Below are 22,104 nucleotides of genomic sequence, written 5' to 3'. Positions count from 1 at the left end.
GTTTGGACTAACTTACAATTGAGAAGACGGTGTTAAGAAGTATTAAGATATCTTGCCATCAGCAAGTGTTACCGCAACCCAAGTAATTCGATTGTGGATGACACTCTTTAGTACAAGTTTCTATGCAATCCATGGTGGAGGGTACATAAGTTTCGGCCCGGCCCAACTTACGGCCGTATATACTTTTTTTTTATTGAAATGTCTTCAATCACAGAAATGATAGTATTAATTAAAAAAATAGTTGATACTATTAATTTGTGTGATTGATTTTTATTTCAATTAAAAAAATTGTTGAATCAATTAAATTTTTAATAGAATATTTTTTAAAACTCAAGATTTTAATTGAAAAAAATTTCGTTAATTTTTTGCTGTGTAATATCGGACATTTCTGTTCAGATTGTGAACAGAAATGTAAACATTTACCCCTAATGTTCTTAAATATGGAAATGCGGTTAAAGAATCGACTCTTAAATTCTCAAGCTCAAATATCTAAAGTAGTCTTTTTTAAATATTTAATAAAAAGTCGCAAAGTTCCATGTTATTAATGAATTATTTCAAATTATAAATGAGCATTTCCATTTGAATTTTTGTTACGTCAAGATTAACTTCGACGGCTTAATTTTGATTGTGCCTTTGATTTGCGACACTGTGAATATTTTTTGTCTGTTGGTTCATACTACCTGATCAATCCCTTCTTACGATCCTCCTTTTTGATCCTAAACTCTGTCATTTCTTCTGTTGTATTTTTGTTCATGGTCTAAGTAAACCAGAACAACAGCACCACAAGGAAAGAAAAAACAAGGCCCGAGACCCTCTTTGGATATTGTTGATACCAACCATGTCACGACCAGAGGTTTGGTTGGGGTCGGCGATGAATCGTTTGTATAAGCATTGTTGAGCTAAGTAACTCGAGTGGATAGCTGAATGCGGCATAGAGATGTGCGAATGAAAAAACATTTACATCACGGCCATGAGCCAAAATCACGACAATAGAATATGCTGAAAAACATTTTAATACACCTCTACGGAAAATTGTTTTAAATTGTCACTACAATGAAAAAAAAAATTTGACCTAATATGGAAGATTATGCAGCCTAAATTTTAGGATCCCAAACTAATAAAATTTTAAAGAAAAGAAAGTTTATAATCTTTGTTTCAAATTTTTTTCATTAAATTTAGGAAACAAATTTCGGAAATATGCGTCCCTCTCTTAAAGTCATAGGTCTTCAAAGTAAGGCAAATTTTCCTTATAGTAAAAAAAAAAACATTTTTAATTTAAAACAAGTAAGTAAAGTCTAAAGTCGGACGGGGCCGACTATATTATACCCTTCACCACCATGTAGATCAACATTTGTGTTACCATCTCAACTACTTCAAATTTGCTGGGCGGGCTATATAAAGGTTTGCCTTTCCAGATACAACAGATACTTATAAAGGAGACCATTTTTGTACTTCTACAAAATCTCTAGAATTAAAATTGAAAACGGCTAACGCCCTGGAATAAAACACAATGTTAAAATAAAAATATGGGAAATATGAAGCGAGAGAAATTTTAATGCAATTGTACAAAAGAGCATTTATGATTTATCAGGTAATATTTACAATTTTTGCTACTTATCAGTGACGATTTTACAAGGGTATTGGTTAGATCTCGCCAAGATATGTGGTCAAGTGTGGGTTGTGACATATTATTATCTCTGCAAAATTTCACGTAAATGGAGTATAACTATAGCCTCCGTGATCATATGAGTGTAAATCGGGCGAAAGATATATATTGGAGCTATATCTAAATCTGAACCGATTTCAACCAATTTTGGCGCACTTACCGATACCATTAAACGTACTCCTTGTGCCAAATGTGAAGCAATTCAGGGCAAAACTCTGGCTTTTGAGGCCATATAAGTCCAAATCGGACGAAAGATATATATGGGAGCTATATCTAAATCTGAACCGATTTCAACCAAATTTGGCACATTTACCGATACTATTAAACGTACTCATTGTGCAAAATTTGAAGCAATTCTGGGCAAAATCTGGCTTTTGAGGCCATATAAGTCCAAATCTGACGAAAGATATATATGGGAGCTATATCTAAATCTGAACCGATTTTAACCAAATTTGGCACACATAACGACACCGTTAAACGTACCTCTCGTGCAAACTTTGAAGCAAGTCAGGGCAAAACTCTAGATTTTGAGGCCATATAAGTACAAATCGCACGAAAGCTATATATGTGAGCTATACCTAAATCTGAACCGATTTCAATCAAATTTAGCTAGCATTGGTAGAATGCCAACTCTACTCTCTGTGCAAAATTTCACGAAAATCGGTAGTAAACTTTGGCCTCTGTTGCCATATGAGTCTAAATCGGACGAAAGATATATATAGGAGCTATATCTAAATCTGAACCGATTTGGATAATATTTTGCAAGTTTTTCGAGACTCATAAAATATTCGGATGTACGGAATTTGAAGAACATCGGTTGATAAATACGCCAATTATAACCAGATCGGGGATAAATATATATGACAGCTATATCTAAATCTGAACCGATTTTTTCCAAAATCAATAGCGATCGTCTTTATCCCAAAAAACGACCCTATGCCAAATTTGAGGACGATCGGACTTAAACTGCGACCTGTACTTTGCGCACAAAAATACATGAACAGACAGACGGACGGACGGACAGACAGACAGACAGACGGACATCGCTAAATCGACTCAGAATTTAATTCTAAGACGATCACCACAGTAGTGGTGAAGGGTATAAAAATCATCTTTAAATTAACTGTTAAATTGAATCTTTAAATTTAACATAAAGTTAAGATAGAAAAATTCAAATATAGGCTACTACTTATTTTAAGGATGTGTATCTTTGGTTCAAAGTTTGTTTGGAATTACGAAAATTCGTTTTGTTTTGATGTATCTGTAATAATTTGTTTTTTTTTTTATATCCACCACCATAGGATGGGGGTATATTAACTTTGTCATTCCGTTTGTAACACATCGAAATATTGCTCTAAGACCCCATAAAGTATATATATGTATTCTGGGTCGTGGTGAAATTCTAAGTCGATCTTAGCATGTCCGTCCGTCCGTCGGTTGAAATCAAGCTAACTTCCGAACGAAACAAGCTATCGACTTGAAACTTGTCACAAGTAGTTGCTATTGATGTAGGTCGGATGGTATTGCAAATGGGCCATATCGGCCCACTTTTACGTATAGCCCCCATATAAACGGACCCCCAGATTTGGCTTGCGAATCCTCTGAGAGAAGCAAATTTCATCCGATCCGGCTGAAATTTGGTACATGGTGTAAGCATATGATCTCTAACAACTATGCAAAAATTGATCCACATCGGTCCATAATTATATATAGCTCCCATATTAACCGATCCCCAGATTTGGCTTGCGGAGCCTCTCAGAGAAGCAAATGCCATCCGATCAGGCTGAAATTCGGTACATGGTGTTAGTATATGGTCTCTAATGACCAAGCAAAAATTGGTCCACATCGGTCCATAATTATATATAGCCCCCATATAAACCGATCCCCAGATTTGGCTTGCAGAGCCTCTAAGAGAAGCAAATATCATCCGATCCGGCTGAAATTTGGTACATGGTGTTAGGATATGATCTCTAACAATCATGTAAAAATTGGTGCCCATCGGTTCATAAGTATATATAGCCCCCATATAAACCGGTCCCTAGATTTGACCTCCGGAGCCTCTTGGAAGAAAAAAAATTCATCTGATTCAGTTGAAATTTGGTACGTGGTGTTAATATATGGCCTCGAAGACCCATTCAAAAATTGGTCGAAATCGGTCCATAATTATATATAAGCCCCATATAAACCGATCCCCCGATTTGGCTTGCGGAGCCTCTAAGAGAACCAAATTTCATCCGATCCGGCTGAAATTTGGTACATGGTGTTAGTGTATGGTATCTAACAACCATGCAAAAATTTGTCCACATCGGCCCATAATTATATATAGCCCCCATATAAGCCGATCCCCAGATTTGACCTCCGGAGCCTCTTAGAGGAGCAAAATTCATCCGATTCGGTTGAAATTTGGTACGTGATATTAGTATATGGTATCCAACAACCATGCTAGAAATGGTTCATATCAGTCCATAATTATATATAGCCCCATATAAACCCATCCCGAGATTTGGTTTTGGAGATTCATGGAGAAGCAAAATTCATCCGATCTGTTTGAAATGTGGTACGTGGTGGTAGTATATTATATTTAACAACCATGCCAAAAGTGCTCCATATCAGTCCATAATCATATATAGCCCCCATATAAACCGATCCCGGGATTTGGTTTTCGAGCCTCACGGAGGAGCAAATTTCATCCGAATCAGTTGAAATTTGGTACATTGTGCTAGTATATGGCCGTTAACAACCATGCCTACCTAGGTCCATATCGCTCTATAGTTATATATAGCCCTCAGATAAATCGATCCCCAATCACACAAAAAATGGTCCATATCAAGTTCGTAATTGTAGCTCCCATATAAGCGACCCCCATATTTCAATTCTGGCTCTCCACGAATGGAAATTCGATAAATAAGATCTGTATCGTAATTTTAATTTTATTGTTTCTAGATTTAATGCCGTAGAGTTCTCTAAAAATGTCTTTATTTAAAAGACGTCGCACCTTGGCACGGAATCAATACCAAAATCTTTAAGGGAAGGTCAAAATCTTTGGATTTTGGTGTTGATGCCGAGCCAAAGAAGCGGAGAATTGAAGTAAGAATGCCTTTAGGACACAATTCTCTTTTAGATTTGAGTGTTGCGTATTTGATTTTAGGAAACACATTTTAATTTATTTGTTGGTTCACCTGTTTTTTCATGTGCTATAAAAGTCCATGAAAACCGTGTTAACGACAACTTAAATTTCCAAATTCGACTCGAATACAAGCTGGTAGGGAGTTAATTGGATCGGAAATCATGTAATTTAGTCGTAAAAAGGTATATATTTGCACTGACCTACACTGAAAAAAATATTGTCGTGAGGTCAAAGATTTCATGTCTTTAAAATACGAATACAAATTTTGCTTAGCATAGAAGACGCATTTCTCTAAAATAAAGTTATTTTCCTTGTCCAAAAGTCGATAAACTTTTCAATGAAGTCATATTGTCCTTATAATTAAGTGATTTGACTTAAAAATGGGTATCTTAACATGAAAGAAAAAAATTTATAGGCTAAGGTCAACTTGACTTTAATAATTCAGAAAAATTCTTTAAATTTAATGAAATTGTCTTTAAATTTGTTGTATTTTTGCATCTTGACTACAAAGCAAAAAATCGTTCAAATATAGGACATGTTTTTCAACTTTATTTTAAAGAAGTTTTTTACTTCAAACATAGCATAATTTCTACTGGAAGTCGAGTCCTAATTTGGAAAATAAAGTTGCCGTTAACTCGTTTTAAAGGACTTTGATAGTATATGAATAAAAAAAGCTGAGAAAGCGAAAAATTAAAATTTGCTTCCTAGAAGCAAGTACACAAAACCTAAATTTAAAAGAGAATTGTGTCTTAAAGGTATCCTTACTTGTATTCTCCGCTTCTTTGGCTCGGAATCAATACCAAATTTTTTAAAATAAAGACAAAATCTTTGGAACCCAGTATGCTTTTTTTCAGTGTATATGGACCAATTTTTGCATGGACATTAGAAGCTATATGTAAAAAAAAAGTACCAAATTTCAGCCGGATCGGATGAAATTTGCTCCTCCAAGAGGATCCGTAAGCAAAATCTGGGGATCGGTTTATATGGGGGCTATATATAATTATGGGCCTATATGGACCAATTTTACCGTGAATGTTAGATCCCAGCAATATATAATTATGGACCTATATGGACCAATTTTACCGTGAATGTTAGATCCCAGCAAAAAATGGAGCACTATCTCAGCAGGATTGTAAGGGAGAGATGCAGTACCAACTGGTTACAAAACAACCGAATCAGCACTGATTTTTGTGAGCGATGTCCCGATTTAGAGTAGCTTCTACATAGCTCTGATATAATTGCTCATTTTAATAGAAATATTGCTCAGAAGTGATATATAATCTTGAGTATAGCATTGTTGGCGTGAAGGAAAACATCACTAAATTTCATGCATCTATACTGCATGAACTTGTTGCAATAACGTAAACGAATGATCATAAACTAGTTTGATAACTCGTTTACGTTATTGCTGCAGTGTGGATCATGTAGTGTGGATACACTGCCTACTTTATTATATACCAAAGGGCGCAACTGAACTCTTACTGCTGAAGTATTTTTTGCTGGGTATTTAACATCAGTTTACCGTTTTCTCTGCACGAACATTTCTTGTCACTTGCACATCTCTAATGTGGCGGACGCCTGACTTTATGTCGGTTAAACTGACGGTCTGTTGGCCGGGCATGCATGAATTTAACACCAACTTATGCGACGATGAAAACCGGCTTTGGGTTGTTTTGATTTCTTGTGCCTTCCATAATGGGTTTTGGTATTAGCATTGTTGGTAGATGTTATTGGTGGTGATGTTGTTTGCATTGTTGGTGTTGTTGTTGTCAGCAGTATTTCATTTAACCACAATCTTTGCCACAAAAGTTGTAAACAATTTTTTTTCTTATGGGGGAATTCTATATTTGGCTGTTGTGAAAAACAAACAACAAACATCCGAATAGAAAAGAACTGCACAAAAAAAACAAGTAAATGTTTATAAAACCAAAACAAAAAAAAACTATTGTCTAAAATTGGGTTTGCCATATTCCATATCGAGATGATATGATTTGGGAATAACAATTAAGGGTCGGTTGTTTTTGTACCCAATAAGAGTTCGACCGAAGAGTCCACATTGACACTGTATTCAACCAAAAATCAATAATCGGACTTCGGCGTGATGAGACCGATTAACCGAAGACGAAGGAGGGAGAGATTATTCTAATTTTAACTTCATTTTAAACAAGTGTTTACGCTCTTTAGTTTTGGCGCAGCGGAATTGAATTTCAAGTGAAATTTATAGCACATACTCTCCCAAGCAGATCGGGGTGGCTTCCCGAAATTAAATTTAAAGTTTATACATATGGAGACTACATTAGATTCTGGATTTATAACAATCATGTTTGTTTAAGTCTTACACCCACAAAAAGTTAACCCACCATGAAAGAAAATGTAGGTCTTACAAATAAGTTAATACTTTTTGTCAAATTGAAAAAAGTGCATTAAAAACAATATTTTTTCTGTTGTTTAATAAAATTTCATATGTTATAGGGAAAATTGGATTTAAAATTTCTTAAAATGTTACTTTTCATGTTAGCCTGATACTGAAACAAACGATCAACGTCCAAATGCATGATTTTAATTTTATAATTAATTACACTAGTTTACAAAAAAAATGTCATGTAGACTTGATGAAAATCAACTTTGTTTAGTTTTTGAGATATCCCGTTATTTTTAAATTTTTGCTCTTTGTTTACTAAACACAATATATCTCGAATTAGAGATGTCCGATTATAACGTTGTTGGTACTTAAATGAAAGGTAAATCTATGTAGCGCTGTACGCTACATACCAAATTTTATTGAAATCGGTTCAGATTTAGATATAGCTCCCATATATATCGTTCGCCCGATTTACACTCATATGACCACAGTGGCCAATCTTTTACTCCGATTTAATTGAAATTTTGCACAGGGAGTAGAATTAGCATTGTAGCTATGCGTGCCAAATTTGGTGGAAATCGGTTCAGATTTAGATATAGCTCCCATATATATGTTTTTCTGATTTCGACAAAAATGGTCAAAATACCAAAATTTTCCTTGTTAAATCGCCACTGCTTAGTCGAAAAGTTGTAAAAATGACTCTAATTTTCCTAAACTTCTAATGTATAATATCGAGCGATAAATCATAAATAAACTTTTGCGAAGTTTCCTTAAAATTGCTTCAGATTTAAATGTTTCCCATATTTATACCCTTCACCACTACTGTGGTACAGGGTATAATAAGTTTGTGCATTTGTATGTAACGCCAAGAAGGAGTAATCATAGACCAACCTTTTAGTATACGGATCGGCTTAGAATTAAATTCTGAGTCGATTTAGCGATGTCCGTCTGTCTGTCTGTCCGTCTGTCTGTCCGTCTGTCTGTCCGTCTGTCTGTCTGTCTGTCTGTTGATGTATTTTTGTGTGCAAAGTACAGCTCGCAGTTTTAGTCCGATTGTACTAAAATTTGGTATAGGGTCCTGTTTCGGCTCAAAGACGATCCCTATTGATTTTGGAAAAAATCGGTTCAGATTTAGATATAGCTGCCATATATATTTTTCACCGATCTGGTCATAATTGGCGTGTATATCAACCGATCTTCCTCAAATTCCGTACATCCGAATATTTTATGAGTCTCAAAAAACTTGCAAAATATCAGCAAAATCGGTTCAGATTTAGATATAGCTCCCATATATAGCTTTCGCCCGATTTACACTCATTTGCCCACAGAGGCCAATTTTTAACTCCGATTTAGTTGAAATTTTGCACAGGGAGTAGAATTAGCATTGTAGCTACGCGTGCCAAATTTGGTTGAAATCGGTTCAGATTTAGATATAGCTCCTATATATATGTTTTTCTGATTTCGACAAAAATGGTCAAAATACCAACATTTTCCTTGTAAAATCGCCACTGCTTAGTCGAAAAGTTGTAAAAATGACTCTAATTTTCCTAAACTTCTAATACATATATATCGAGCGATAAATCATAAATAAACTTTTTCGAAGTTTCCTTAAAATTGCTTCAGATTTAAACGTTTCCCATATTTATACCCTTCACCACTACTGTGGTACAGGGTATAATAAGTTTGTGCATTTGTATGTAACGCCAAGAAGGAGTAATCATAGACCAACCTTTTAGTATACGGATCGGCTTAGAATTAAATTCTGAGTCGATTTAGCGATGTCCGTCTGTCTGTCTGTCCGTCTGTCTGTCTGTCTGTCTGTTGATGTATTTTTGTGTGCAAAGTACAGCTCGCAGTTTTAGTCCGATTGTCCTAAAATTTGGTATAGGGTCCTGTTTCGGCTCAAAGACGATCCCTATTGATTTTGGAAAAAATCGGTTTAGATTTAGATATAGCTGCCATATATATTTTTCACCGATCTGGTCATAATTGGCGTGTATATCAACCGATCTTCCTCAAATTCGGTACATTCGAATATTTTATGGGTCTCGAAAAACCTGCAAAATATCAGCCAAATCGGTTCAGATTTAGATATAGCTCCCATATATAGCTTTCGCCCGATTTACACTCATTTGCCCACAGAGGCAAATTTTTCGCTCCGATTTAGTTGAAATTTTGCATGGGGAGTAGAATTAGCATTGTAACTATGCGTGCCAAATTTGGTTGAAATCGGTTCAGATTTAGATATATCTCCCATATATAGCTTTCACCCGATTTACACTCATATGCCCACAGAGGCCAATTTTTAACTCCGATTTAGTTGAAATTTTGCACAGGGAGTAGAATTAGCATTGTAACTATGCGTGCCAAATTTGGTTGAAATCGGTTCAGATTTGGATATATCTCCCATATATAGCTTTCGCCCGATTTACACTCATATGACTACAGAGGCCAATTTTTAACTCCGATTTAGTTGAAATATTGCACAGGGAGTAGGATTAGCATTGTAACTATGCGTGCCAAATTTGGTTGAAATCGGTTCAGATTTATATATATCTCCCATATATAGATTTCGCCCGATTTACACTCATATGACCACAGAGGCCAATTTTTAACTCCGATTTAGTTGAAGTTTTGCACAGAGAGTAGAATTAGCATTGTTGCTATGCGTGCCAAATTTGGTTTAAATCGGTTCAGATTTAGATATAGGTCCCATATATATGTTTTTCTGATTTCGACAAAAATGGTCAAAATACCAACATTTGCTTTGTAAAAGCCACTGCTTAGTCCAAAAGTTGTAAAATTGACTCTAATTTTCCTAAACTTCTAATACATATATATCGAGCGATAAATCATAAATAAACTTTTGCGAAGTTTCCTTAAAATTGCTTCAGATTTAAATGTTTCCCATATTTTTTACTAACATTGTGTTACACCCTAGTGCATTAGCCGACTTAAATTTTGAGTCTATAGATTTTGTAGAAGTCTATCAAATTCTGTCCAGATCGAGTGATATTTAAATGTATATATTTGGGACAAACCTTTATATATAGCCCCCAACACATTTGACGGATGTGATATGGTATCGAAAATTTAGATCTACAAAGTGGTGCAGGGTATAATATAGTCGGCCCCGCCCGACTTTAGACTTTCCTTACTGGTTTTTACTAACATTGTGTTACACCCTAGTGCATTAGCCGACTTAAATTTTGAGTCTATAGATTTTGTAGAAGTCTATCAAATTCTGTCCAGATCGAGTGATATTTAAATGTATATATTTGGGACAAACCTTTATATATAGCCCCCAACACATTTGACGGATGTGATATGGTATCGAAAATTTAGATCTACAAAGTGGTGCAGGGTATAATATAGTCGGCCCCGCCCGACTTTAGACTTTCCTTACTGGTTTTTACTAACATTGTGTTACACCCTAGTGCATTAGCCGACTTAAATTTTGAGTCTATAGATTTTGTAGAAGTCTATCAAATTCTGTCCAGATCGAGTGATATTTAAATGTATATATTTGGGACAAACCTTTATATATAGCCCCCAACACATTTGACGGATGTGATATGGTATCGAAAATTTAGATCTACAAAGTGGTGCAGGGTATAATATAGTCGGCCCCGCCCGACTTTAGACTTTCCTTACTGGTTTTTTACTAAAATTGTGTTCCACCCTACACTGAAAAAAATATTGTCGTGAGGTCAAAGATTTCATGTCTTTAAAATACGAATGCAAATTTTGCTTAGCATAGAAGACGCATTTCTTTAACATAAAGTTTTTTTCCTTGTCCAAAAGTCGAAAAACTTTTCAACGAAGTCGTATTGTCCTTATAATTAAGTGATTTTAATTAAAAATGGGTATCATAACATGAAAGAAAAAATGTTTGAGCTAAGGTCAACTTGACTTTAATAATTCAGAAAAATTCTTTAAAATTGATGAAACTGTCTTTAAATTTGTTGTCTTTTTGCATCTTGACTACAAAGCAAAAAATCGTTCAAATATAGGACATGTTTTTCAAAACTTTATTTTAAAGAAGTTTTTTACTTGAAACATAGCATAATTTCTACTGGACGTCGAGTCTTAATGTGGAAAATAAAGTTGTCGTTAACTCGTTTTTAAAGGACTTTGATAGCATATGAGGAAAACATGCTGAGGAATCGAAAAATTTAAATTTGCTTCCTGGAAGCAAGTACACAACACTCAAATTTAAAAGAGAATTGTGTCTTAAAAGTATCTTTACTTGTATTCTCCGCTTCTTTGGCTCGGAATCAATACCAAATTTTTTAAAGTAAAGACAAAATCTTTGGAACTGGGCATGCTTTTTTTTCAGTGTAGTTCAACTTAAATTTTGAGTCTATAGATTTTGTAGAAGTCTATCAAATTCTGTCCAGATCGAGTGATATTTAAATGTATATATTTGGGACAAACCTTTATATATAGCCCCCAACACATTTGACGGATGTGATATGGTATCGAAAATTTAGATCTACAAAGTGGTGCAGGGTATAATATAGTCGGCCCCGCCCGACTTTAGACTTTCTTTACTTGTTTTTTACTAACATTATGTTCCACCCTAGTGCATTAGCCGACTTAAATTTTGAGTCTATAGATTTTGTAGAAGTCTACCAAATTCTGTCCAGATCGAGTGATATTTAAATGTATGTATTTGGGACAAACCTTTAGATATTTATAGCCCCCAACACATTTGACGGATGTAAAATGGTATCGAAAATTTAGATCTACAAAGTGGTGCAAGGTATAATATAGACGGCCCCGCCCGACTTTAGACTTTCCTTACTTGTTTTTTCTGTGTAATGCCCAAACCCGCCTTTAAGCGGTCTACTATAAAATGGGAAGCTTTTAGTAAAACACACCTAAGGACAGCAAAAATATGTAAAACAAAAACAAAACTTATTCAAAACCCAACAAGAGACTTTACAGCATATACTGGATTTTACCGTGTTTCGTTTTTTTGCATTTGTTTCTGGAATATTTTATCAGCTGGCAGAAAAAATGGGGCATTATAGGGTTAAACATATCGGGTGAGAGTTCAAGAAAATCCGATGAAAAAACGGCTGTATATAATTCGCAATCTAAATTCTGTAAATTCATGCAATTTAAATGACCAGTGCGCTTTCTATCCCCTCAAGGGAGATCGGTGCATTATAACAAACCTTTTCCGATATACAGTGAAACCTCCCAAACATGGACACTCTGAAACCAGGACACCTCCAAAAAGTCGACAGTTGTCTTCTGGCGTTTGCTATATCAACACATTAAAATTAACCTCTCATAACACCTCCCAAACATGGACAAAATTTAGGCGACCGTGGGTGTCCACCTTTCAGAGGATTCACTGTAATTCAAACCAGACATATCTTTCGTTCCACCATACCACTAGATTTCCAATTTCAGCAAATCGGAGTAAAATTGCAGAGTATAGTAGCCCAAAAAGTCAAGTCGGGTGATTGGTTGATATGGGAGCTTTACCATACACACCATATTCACAGCCCTTTGTACTAAAATACCTATAAATTTCCTATTTTAGGCAAATCGATTAAAACTACGGATTCTGGAAGACTACACACTAGGAAAAAACGTTTGGAAACGTTTATCAAAAACGTTGTTCTTTTGTTACAGTTATTTTTTTGCAACGAGAAGCAAATGGCAAACTATGTTGGTTTGTTCAAAAATTTGCTTGGAAGGAAAGAAGTATTTTTTTAAGTGTAGCAATTGCTATATCATCTTAGATTTCGAATATATACACATTTTAGGGTTGGAAAGTAATATTGTGACGTGATACACACGAAATAGCAAGCATATCATGCCACCGGTCCGCTAGGCCGGAAGATTACAGAAAATTTCTAAACAAAGTCAGACCATAATTTATTCAAGTGTAAAATGGTAGCTTTCATCACCTCTATATCAATGAGAAATTTACGGATTCTCACGCATCGCTGGACTTTGCATTTATTTTGACAGTTTCATTCTTTGGGCTGGTGGTGGCTGTTTTGTTGGCTTGTACCGCCACACGGGTTTTGAACATCCCTATACCATTCAGACTACGGATACCTACCTGACTGCCTGCACTTATGTGTAAAGAGGCAAATAGAAAGAAATATTTTTGTTAATTGTATTCCGGTAGTATGCCACAAACACCGGATGTTAATTATATGTGTGTTTTCGACCTCCCCGTCCTCCTCACAAAACATTTTGGTGCTGAATGTAAAGCAGAACAAAAAAACTTTACTGATGGTCACAACGAAGTGCTGGCGTAAAGGCCAGAATCATTTACCAAACACCAGCAAACTCCAGAAACCCAAGGAAATCAGTGAAATGTAACGAAACAAATTCAAAATGCGAAATGTGTAAACATTGAAATAAATTTAATAATTAAACTGCCACATGCTATTTTAGTCAAGCATTACATTCTGGCCCATAGACCAGTATACACTGAAAATAAAAGATGACACTTGAGTGTTTAGAATAGTAAAAAATTTGTACAAGGAATCTATTGAATTTGAATTTCCCAAAATACAAAATTGTCTTAAACTGGAAAATCCTCCACCATAGGGGCAGGGCTGTGGAGTCAGAGTCTGAAGATTTTGCTGCAGCCGGAGTCGTAAATATATTGATCGACTCCGACTCACGGTTGCCACAGTTGGTAGAATTCTACCAAAAATCATACATTTATTACAATTTTATAGATTGGTAGAATTCTTGATGTATTGGTAGATTTTGCAAAATATACTTTTTGACAAAATTTTCTATAGAAATAAAATTTTGACAAAATTTTCTATAGGAATACTATTTTGACAAAATTTTCTATAGAAATAAAATTTTGACAAAATTTTCTATAGAAATACAATTTTGACAAAATTTTCTATAGAAATAAAATTTTGACAAAATTTTCTATAGAAATAAAATTTTGACAAAATTTTCTGCAGAAATAAAATATTTAAAATTTGACACACTTACAATTCAAACATCCAAAATATTGTCGGTAATAGGATCATAAGAGAGCATATTGCGAAATCGAATTATAGCGCTAAAATAAAAAATAAAACATTTCTTTCGAGAAAAAAAAACCATTTTTTTATTTTTTATACCCTCCACCATAGGATGGGGGTATATTAACTTTGTCATTCCGTTTGTAACACATCGAAATATTGCTCTAATAGCCCATAAAGTATATATATTCTGGGACGTGGTGAAATTCTGAGTCGATCTGAGCATGTCCGTCCGTCCGTCCGTCCGTCTGTTGAAATCACGCTAACTTCCGAACGAAACAAGCTATCGACTTGAAACTTGGCACAAGTACACCCTCACAAAAAATCGCTTCTGTAACATATACTCCCAAACATATTTTGCTTCAAGCATATACATTTTTGGGTATTGCCCAAACATTTATATGTTTGATCTCTTCCAATATATAATATGTTTGAAAGCATATTGGTCTAAACAATATATTTTTGGGTAGTCTAAGTTCCAAACATTTTGTATTTTTGCATCCAAATTCAATAATGTTGTCTTCCAAAAAACAATATGTTATTATGTGACCATATAATATGTTTGGAAGCATTTTGCACCCAAAAATATTATATGCTTAAAAAAAATTCTCCCAAACAATATTGTGCTCAACATTTTATTTATTTATTTATATATTTACAATCATAATGAATTATGAAAATAAACAGGTAATATAGGTGCTAACAACATAGGTTTTCGACCTGAATGCTCAAAATTTTGTTTCTGCCCAATTGTATATTCCCCGACATCTTTCTCACTTCCACGAGATTTTTTAGTTCTTAGCACCTTTTTCTGTAATACAAACATTGTAGAAGAAATTATTCAATTTTATGATTTTTTTATTTTAATTTTACCTTTTGCCGGACGGGGATTCGAACAGCGGACCACACAGTTTGTAAGGATCAAAGAAGTAGCTGATCAATTGCCCAAGGAAAAATAAAATGTTAATTTTGTAACAACAAGCAACAACCACCAACTTAATTCAATATCGCTCCCTGTTAAATAGCGCTCCAAGCTACTAAACACATATATGTTTATAGGCTATTTCTAAATTAATATATGTTTGCATTCAAGCATATTATATTTACAAGCATTTTATGTCCCAAACATAATATGTTTTAACATATTAACATATATGTCCCAAACATGTTATGCTAGTTTATGAACATTATATGCTTGCACTCAAAAATATTGTGTTTAAAAATTTGTGTTCCAAACATATAATGTTTATAGCCAAATATATGAAAAACAGTCTTTTTCAACCGTGTAGTTGCTATTGATGTAGGTCGGATGGTATTGCAAATGGGCCATATCAGTCCACTTTTACGTATAGCCCCCATATAAACGGACCCCCAAATTTGGCTTGCGATTGCTCTAAGAGAAGCAAATTTCATCCGATCCGGCTGAAATTTGGTACATGGTGTAAGTATATGGTTTCTAGCAACCATGCAAAAATTGGTCCATATCGGTCCACTTTTACGTATAGCCCCCATATAAAGGGACCTCCAAATTTGGCTTGAGATTGCTCTAAGAGAAGCAAATTTCATCCAATCCGGCTGAAATTTGGTACATAGTGTTAGTATATGGTCTCTAACAACCATGCAAAAATTGGTCCATATCGGTCCACTTTTACGTATAGCCCCCATATAAACGGACCCCCATATTTGCTTTGCGATTGCTCTAAGAGAAGCAAATTTCATCCGATCTGGCTGAAATTTGGTACATGGTGTTAGTATATGGTCTCTAACAACCATGCAAAAATTGGTCCATATCGGTCCATAACTACATATAGCGGAGCCTCTAAGAGAACCAAATTGCATGCGATCGGGCTGAAATTTGGTACATGGTGTTAGTATATGGTCTCTAACAACCATGCAAAAATTTGTCCACATCGGCCTATAATTATATATAGCCCCCATATAAGCCGATCCCCAGATTTGACTTCCGGAGCCTCTTAGAGGAGCAAAATTAATCCGATCCGGTTGAAATTTGGTGCGTGGTGTTGGTATATGTTATCTAACAACCATGCAAGAATTGGTCCATATCGGTCCATAATTATATATAGCCCCCATATAAATCGATCCCCAGATTTGTCCTCCGGAGCCTCTTGGAGGAGCAAAATTCATTCGATCCGGTTGAAATTTGCAACGTGGTGTTAGTATAAGGCCGCTAATAACCATGCCAAAATTGGTCCATATCGGTCTATAGTTATATATAGCCGATCCCAAACCACAAAAAGATTGGTCCATATCGGTTCATAATCATGGTTGCCACTCGAGCCAAAAATAATCTACCAAAATTTTATTTTTATAGAAAACATTGTCAAAATGTTATTTCTATAGAAAATTTTGTGAAAATTTTATTTCTATAGAAATTTTTTCCAAAATTTTATTTCTATAGAAAATTTTGTCGAAATTTTACTTCTATAGAAAATGTTGTCAAAATTGTATTTCTATAGAAACTTTAAACTTAATTATATACATATTTAATCGGCCTTTTTATACCCTTCACCACTACTGTGGTACAGGGTATAATAAGTTTGTGCATTTGTATGTAACGCCAAGAAGGAGTAATCATAGACCAACCTTTTAGTATACGGATCGGCTTAGAATTAAATTCTGAGTCGATTTAGCGATGTCCGTCTGTCTGTCTGTCCGTCTGTCTGTCCGTCTGTCTGTCTGTCTGTCTGTCTGTCTGTCTGTTGATGTATTTTTGTGTGCAAAGTACAGCTCGCAGTTTTAGTCCGATTGTACTAAAATTTGGTATAGGGTCCTGTTTCGGCTCAAAGACGATCCCTATTGATTTTGGAAAAAATCGGTTCAGATTTAGATATAGCTGCCATATATATTTTTCACCGATCTGGTCATAATTGGCGTGTATATCAACCGATCTTCCTCAAATTCCGTACATCCGAATATTTTATGAGTCTCAAAAAACTTGCAAAATATCAGCAAAATCGGTTCAGATTTAGATATAGCTCCCATATATAGCTTTCGCCCGATTTACACTCATTTGCCCACAGAGGCCAATTTTTAACTCCGATTTAGTTGAAATTTTGCACAGGGAGTAGAATTAGCATTGTAGCTACGCGTGCCAAATTTGGTTGAAATCGGTTCAGATTTAGATATAGCTCCTATATATATGTTTTTCTGATTTCGACAAAAATGGTCAAAATACCAACATTTTCCTTGTAAAATCGCCACTGCTTAGTCGAAAAGTTGTAAAAATGACTCTAATTTTCCTAAACTTCTAATACATATATATCGAGCGATAAATCATAAATAAACTTTTTCGAAGTTTCCTTAAAATTGCTTCAGATTTAAACGTTTCCCATATTTATACCCTTCACCACTACTGTGGTACAGGGTATAATAAGTTTGTGCATTTGTATGTAACGCCAAGAAGGAGTAATCATAGACCAACCTTTTAGTATACGGATCGGCTTAGAATTAAATTCTGAGTCGATTTAGCGATGTCCGTCTGTCTGTCTGTCCGTCTGTCTGTCTGTCTGTCTGTCTGTTGATGTATTTTTGTGTGCAAAGTACAGCTCGCAGTTTTAGTCCGATTGTCCTAAAATTTGGTATAGGGTCCTGTTTCGGCTCAAAGACGATCCCTATTGATTTTGGAAAAAATCGGTTTAGATTTAGATATAGCTGCCATATATATTTTTCACCGATCTGGTCATAATTGGCGTGTATATCAACCGATCTTCCTCAAATTCGGTACATTCGAAAAACCTGCAAAATATCAGCCAAATCGGTTCAGATTTAGATATAGCTCCCATATATAGCTTTCGCCCGATTTACACTCATTTGCCCACAGAGGCAAATTTTTCGCTCCGATTTAGTTGAAATTTTGCATGGGGAGTAGAATTAGCATTGTAACTATGCGTGCCAAATTTGGTTGAAATCGGTTCAGATTTAGATATATCTCCCATATATAGCTTTCACCCGATTTACACTCATATGCCCACAGAGGCCAATTTTTAACTCCGATTTAGTTGAAATTTTCCACAGGGAGTAGAATTAGCATTGTAACTATGCGTGCCAAATTTGGTTGAAATCGGTTCAGATTTGGATATATCTCCCATATATAGCTTTCGCCCGATTTACACTCATATGACCACAGAGGCCAATTTTTAACTCCGATTTAGTTGAAATATTGCACAGGGAGTAGGATTAGCATTGTAACTATGCGTGCCAAATTTGGTTGAAATCGGTTCAGATTTAGATATATCTCCCATATATAGATTTCGCCCGATTTACACTCATATGACCACAGAGGCCAATTTTTAACTCCGATTTAGTTGAAGTTTTGCACAGAGAGTAGAATTAGCATTGTTGCTATGCGTGCCAAATTTGGTTTAAATCGGTTCAGATTTAGATATAGGTCCCATATATATGTTTTTCTGATTTCGACAAAAATGGTCAAAATACCAACATTTGCTTTGTAAAAGCCACTGCTTAGTCCAAAAGTTGTAAAATTGACTCTAATTTTCCTAAACTTCTAATACATATATATCGAGCGATAAATCATAAATAAACTTTTGCGAAGTTTCCTTAAAATTGCTTCAGATTTAAATGTTTCCCATATTTTTTACTAACATTGTGTTACACCCTAGTGCATTAGCCGACTTAAATTTTGAGTCTATAGATTTTGTAGAAGTCTATCAAATTCTGTCCAGATCGAGTGATATTTAAATGTATATATTTGGGACAAACCTTTATATATAGCCCCCAACACATTTGACGGATGTGATATGGTATCGAAAATTTATGCAGGGTATAATATAGTCGGCCCCGCCCGACTTTAGACTTTCCTTACTGGTTTAGTTTAATATATACCACGTATGGTGTTAGGAAGTTTTAAAATACCTTGCCATCGGCTGCAGTAGAAGTTTCTACGCAATCCATGGTGGAGGGTACATAAGCTTCGGCCGGTCCGAACTTACGGCCGTATATACTTGTTTTAATTTAGAGAGTTTGAAGATTTTGCTGCAGCCAGAGTCGTAAAAATTTTGATCGACTCCGACTCACGGTTGCCACAGTTGGCAGAATTCTACCAAAAATGGTAGATTTTTTACTGTTTGGTAGATTGGTACAATTCTCGATGTCTTAGTAGATTTTGCAAAATATACTTTTTGACAAAATTTTCTATAGAAATAAAATGTTGACAAAATTTTCTATAGAAATAAAATTTTGACAAAATTTTCTATAGAAATAAAATTTTGACAAAATTTTATATAGAAATAAAATTTTGACAAAATTTTCTATATAAATAAAATTTTGACAAAATTTTCTATATAAATAAAATTTTGACAAAATTTTCTATAGGAATAAAATTTTGACAAAATTTTTATAGAATTACAATTTTGACAAAAATTGGTATAGAAATAAAATATTGGCAAAATTTTCTATAAAAATAAAATATTGGCAAAATGTTCTATAAAAATAAAATTTTGACAAAATTTTCTATAGAAATAAAATTTTGACAAAATTTTTACAGATATACAATTTTGATAAAATTTTATACAGAAATAAAACATTTAAAATTCGACACACTTACAATTCAAACACCCAAAATATTGTCGGTAATAGGATCATAAGAGATAATGTTGCGAATATCGAAATATAGCGCTAAAATAAAAAATAAAACAATTCTTTCGAAAAAAAAAGATTTGTGGTAAAATTTTCTTGAAATTTTGTTGGATTATTTTTGACATGAGTGGCAACTAGAGTGATCTAAAAACTGTTTTTTTTAAGTCGGTTTTTCTCGGTTTCAAAAAACCGTACCATTTTTTAAAACCAGTGAGCGGTGTTTTAAAAATTAAATAACCGTCATAACCGGTCTAACCGGTTTTTCCCAAAAAGAGCAAAAAAACTTAAATATATATAATTGAGGGAAAATTACTTCAAATGTTTTTATTTAAAAAGAAAATTCCCTGACTGTAGTTGCGGTAACAATACCATAGATAAACATTATAATGTTGGATTTTTTTTTTATTTTTTGGTTCCATTTGCTTTTTGTGGATATTTCTCAAATGTTATATTAAAGACGGTGTTGAAGAGTCTCGGCAACTAAACATTTTCTTCTACATACTGCATTTGGCTTTCGAAGAATCATTTTGTTATTTTTCAAAATATTTACAAACAGAGCTGATTTTCTACAGAAAGGTGCACCAAATTAAGTCGAATAATAATTACGTAAGAAATATCATAGATTTTGTTGCCAAAATATACGCTCCTAATTGAACAAGCACGATTTGCTTGTATTTCATTGAAATATCTCTCGGATTTCTTTTTTGAAAAAGACATATTTTATTTGACATCTTGGACGAATACTATGTTGGACGTGTTCAGAAACGAGTTGGAACAGTGCAGAAAATACATTCGGGATGTTTACATTGAAACTAATAAAAACCGAAAACCGGTTTTTTTGATATTAACAACACCGGTTCTATCGGTCCACCGAAAATGGGATTTTATACAAAACCGACAATCGGTGCAAAACGAAAAACCGGTCCATCGGTTTTCACCGACCGGTTTTGATCACTCTAGTGTCAACAGTTAAACTAGGTTAAAATAGCAGATGGGCTGAATGGATTAATTGTAATGCCAACCACCAAAAAATTCTATTTGTAAGATTTCGAAATATTGCACGCTCACAAAAAATCGCTTCTGTAACATATACTCCCAAACATATTTTGCTTCAAGCATATATATTTTTGGGTATTGCCCAAACATTTATATGTTTGATCTCTTCCAATATATAATATGTTTGAAAGCATATTGGTCTAAACAATATATGTTTGGGTAGTCTAAGTTCCAAACATTTTGTATTTTTGCATCCAAATTCAATAATGTTGTCTTCCAAAAAACAATATGTTATTATGTGAACATATAATATGTTTGGAAGCATTTTGCACCCAAAAATATTATATGCTTAAAAAAATTCTCCACACAATATTGTGCTCAAAATTTTATTTATTTATTTATATATTTACAATCATAATGAACTATGAAAATAAACAGGTAATATAGCTGCTAACAACATAGGTTTTCGACCTGAATGCTCAAAATTTTGTTTCTGCCAAATTGTATATTGCCCGACATCTTTCTCACTTCCACGAGATTTTTTAGTTCTTAGCACCTTTTTCTGTAATACAAACATTGTAGAAGAAATTATTCAATTTTATGATTTTTTTTATTTTAATTTTACCTTTTGCCGGACGGGGATTCGAACAGCGGACCACACAGTTTGTAAGGATCAAAGAAGTAGCTGATCAATTGCCCAAGGAAAAATAAAATGTTAATTTTGTAATAACAAGCAACAACCACCAACTTAATTCAATATCGCTCCCTGGTAAATATCGCTCCAAGCTACTAAACACATATATGTTTATAGGCTATTTCTAAATTAATATATGTTTGCATCCAAGCATATTATATTTACAAACATTTTATGTCCCAAACATAATATGTTCTAACATATTAACATATATGTCCCAAACATGTTATGCTAGTTTATGAACATTATATGCTTGCACTCAAAAATATCGTGTTTAAAAATTTGTGTTCCAAACATATAATGTTTATAGCCAAACATATGAAAAACAGTCTTTTTCATCCGTGTGGTTATAATTTTGTTTCATTTTTTATACATTGCGTAGCTAGGAGGGTTTTGGGCAAAATTGTTTTAATCGCTATATATTTGACTTGAAACATTACGATCATGTCTATAACTTTATATATGCTAAAGCCTTAATATATTTATTTATTTATTTAAGTCTATGGATTACAATCCTTACAGACTAGCAATTTTAAAACTAAATTAAATCTAAATTATTAATAAATTTATTTAGAGAAACTGAAAAATCCAAATTAAAATTATTATTCAATTTGTTTATGTGGT

The sequence above is a fragment of the Haematobia irritans genome, chromosome 4, assembly GCF_050003625.1.
Source record: "Haematobia irritans isolate KBUSLIRL chromosome 4, ASM5000362v1, whole genome shotgun sequence".
NCBI classification, from domain to species: Eukaryota; Metazoa; Arthropoda; class Insecta; order Diptera; family Muscidae; genus Haematobia; species Haematobia irritans.
Note: the sequence above shows the minus strand (reverse complement) of the source record.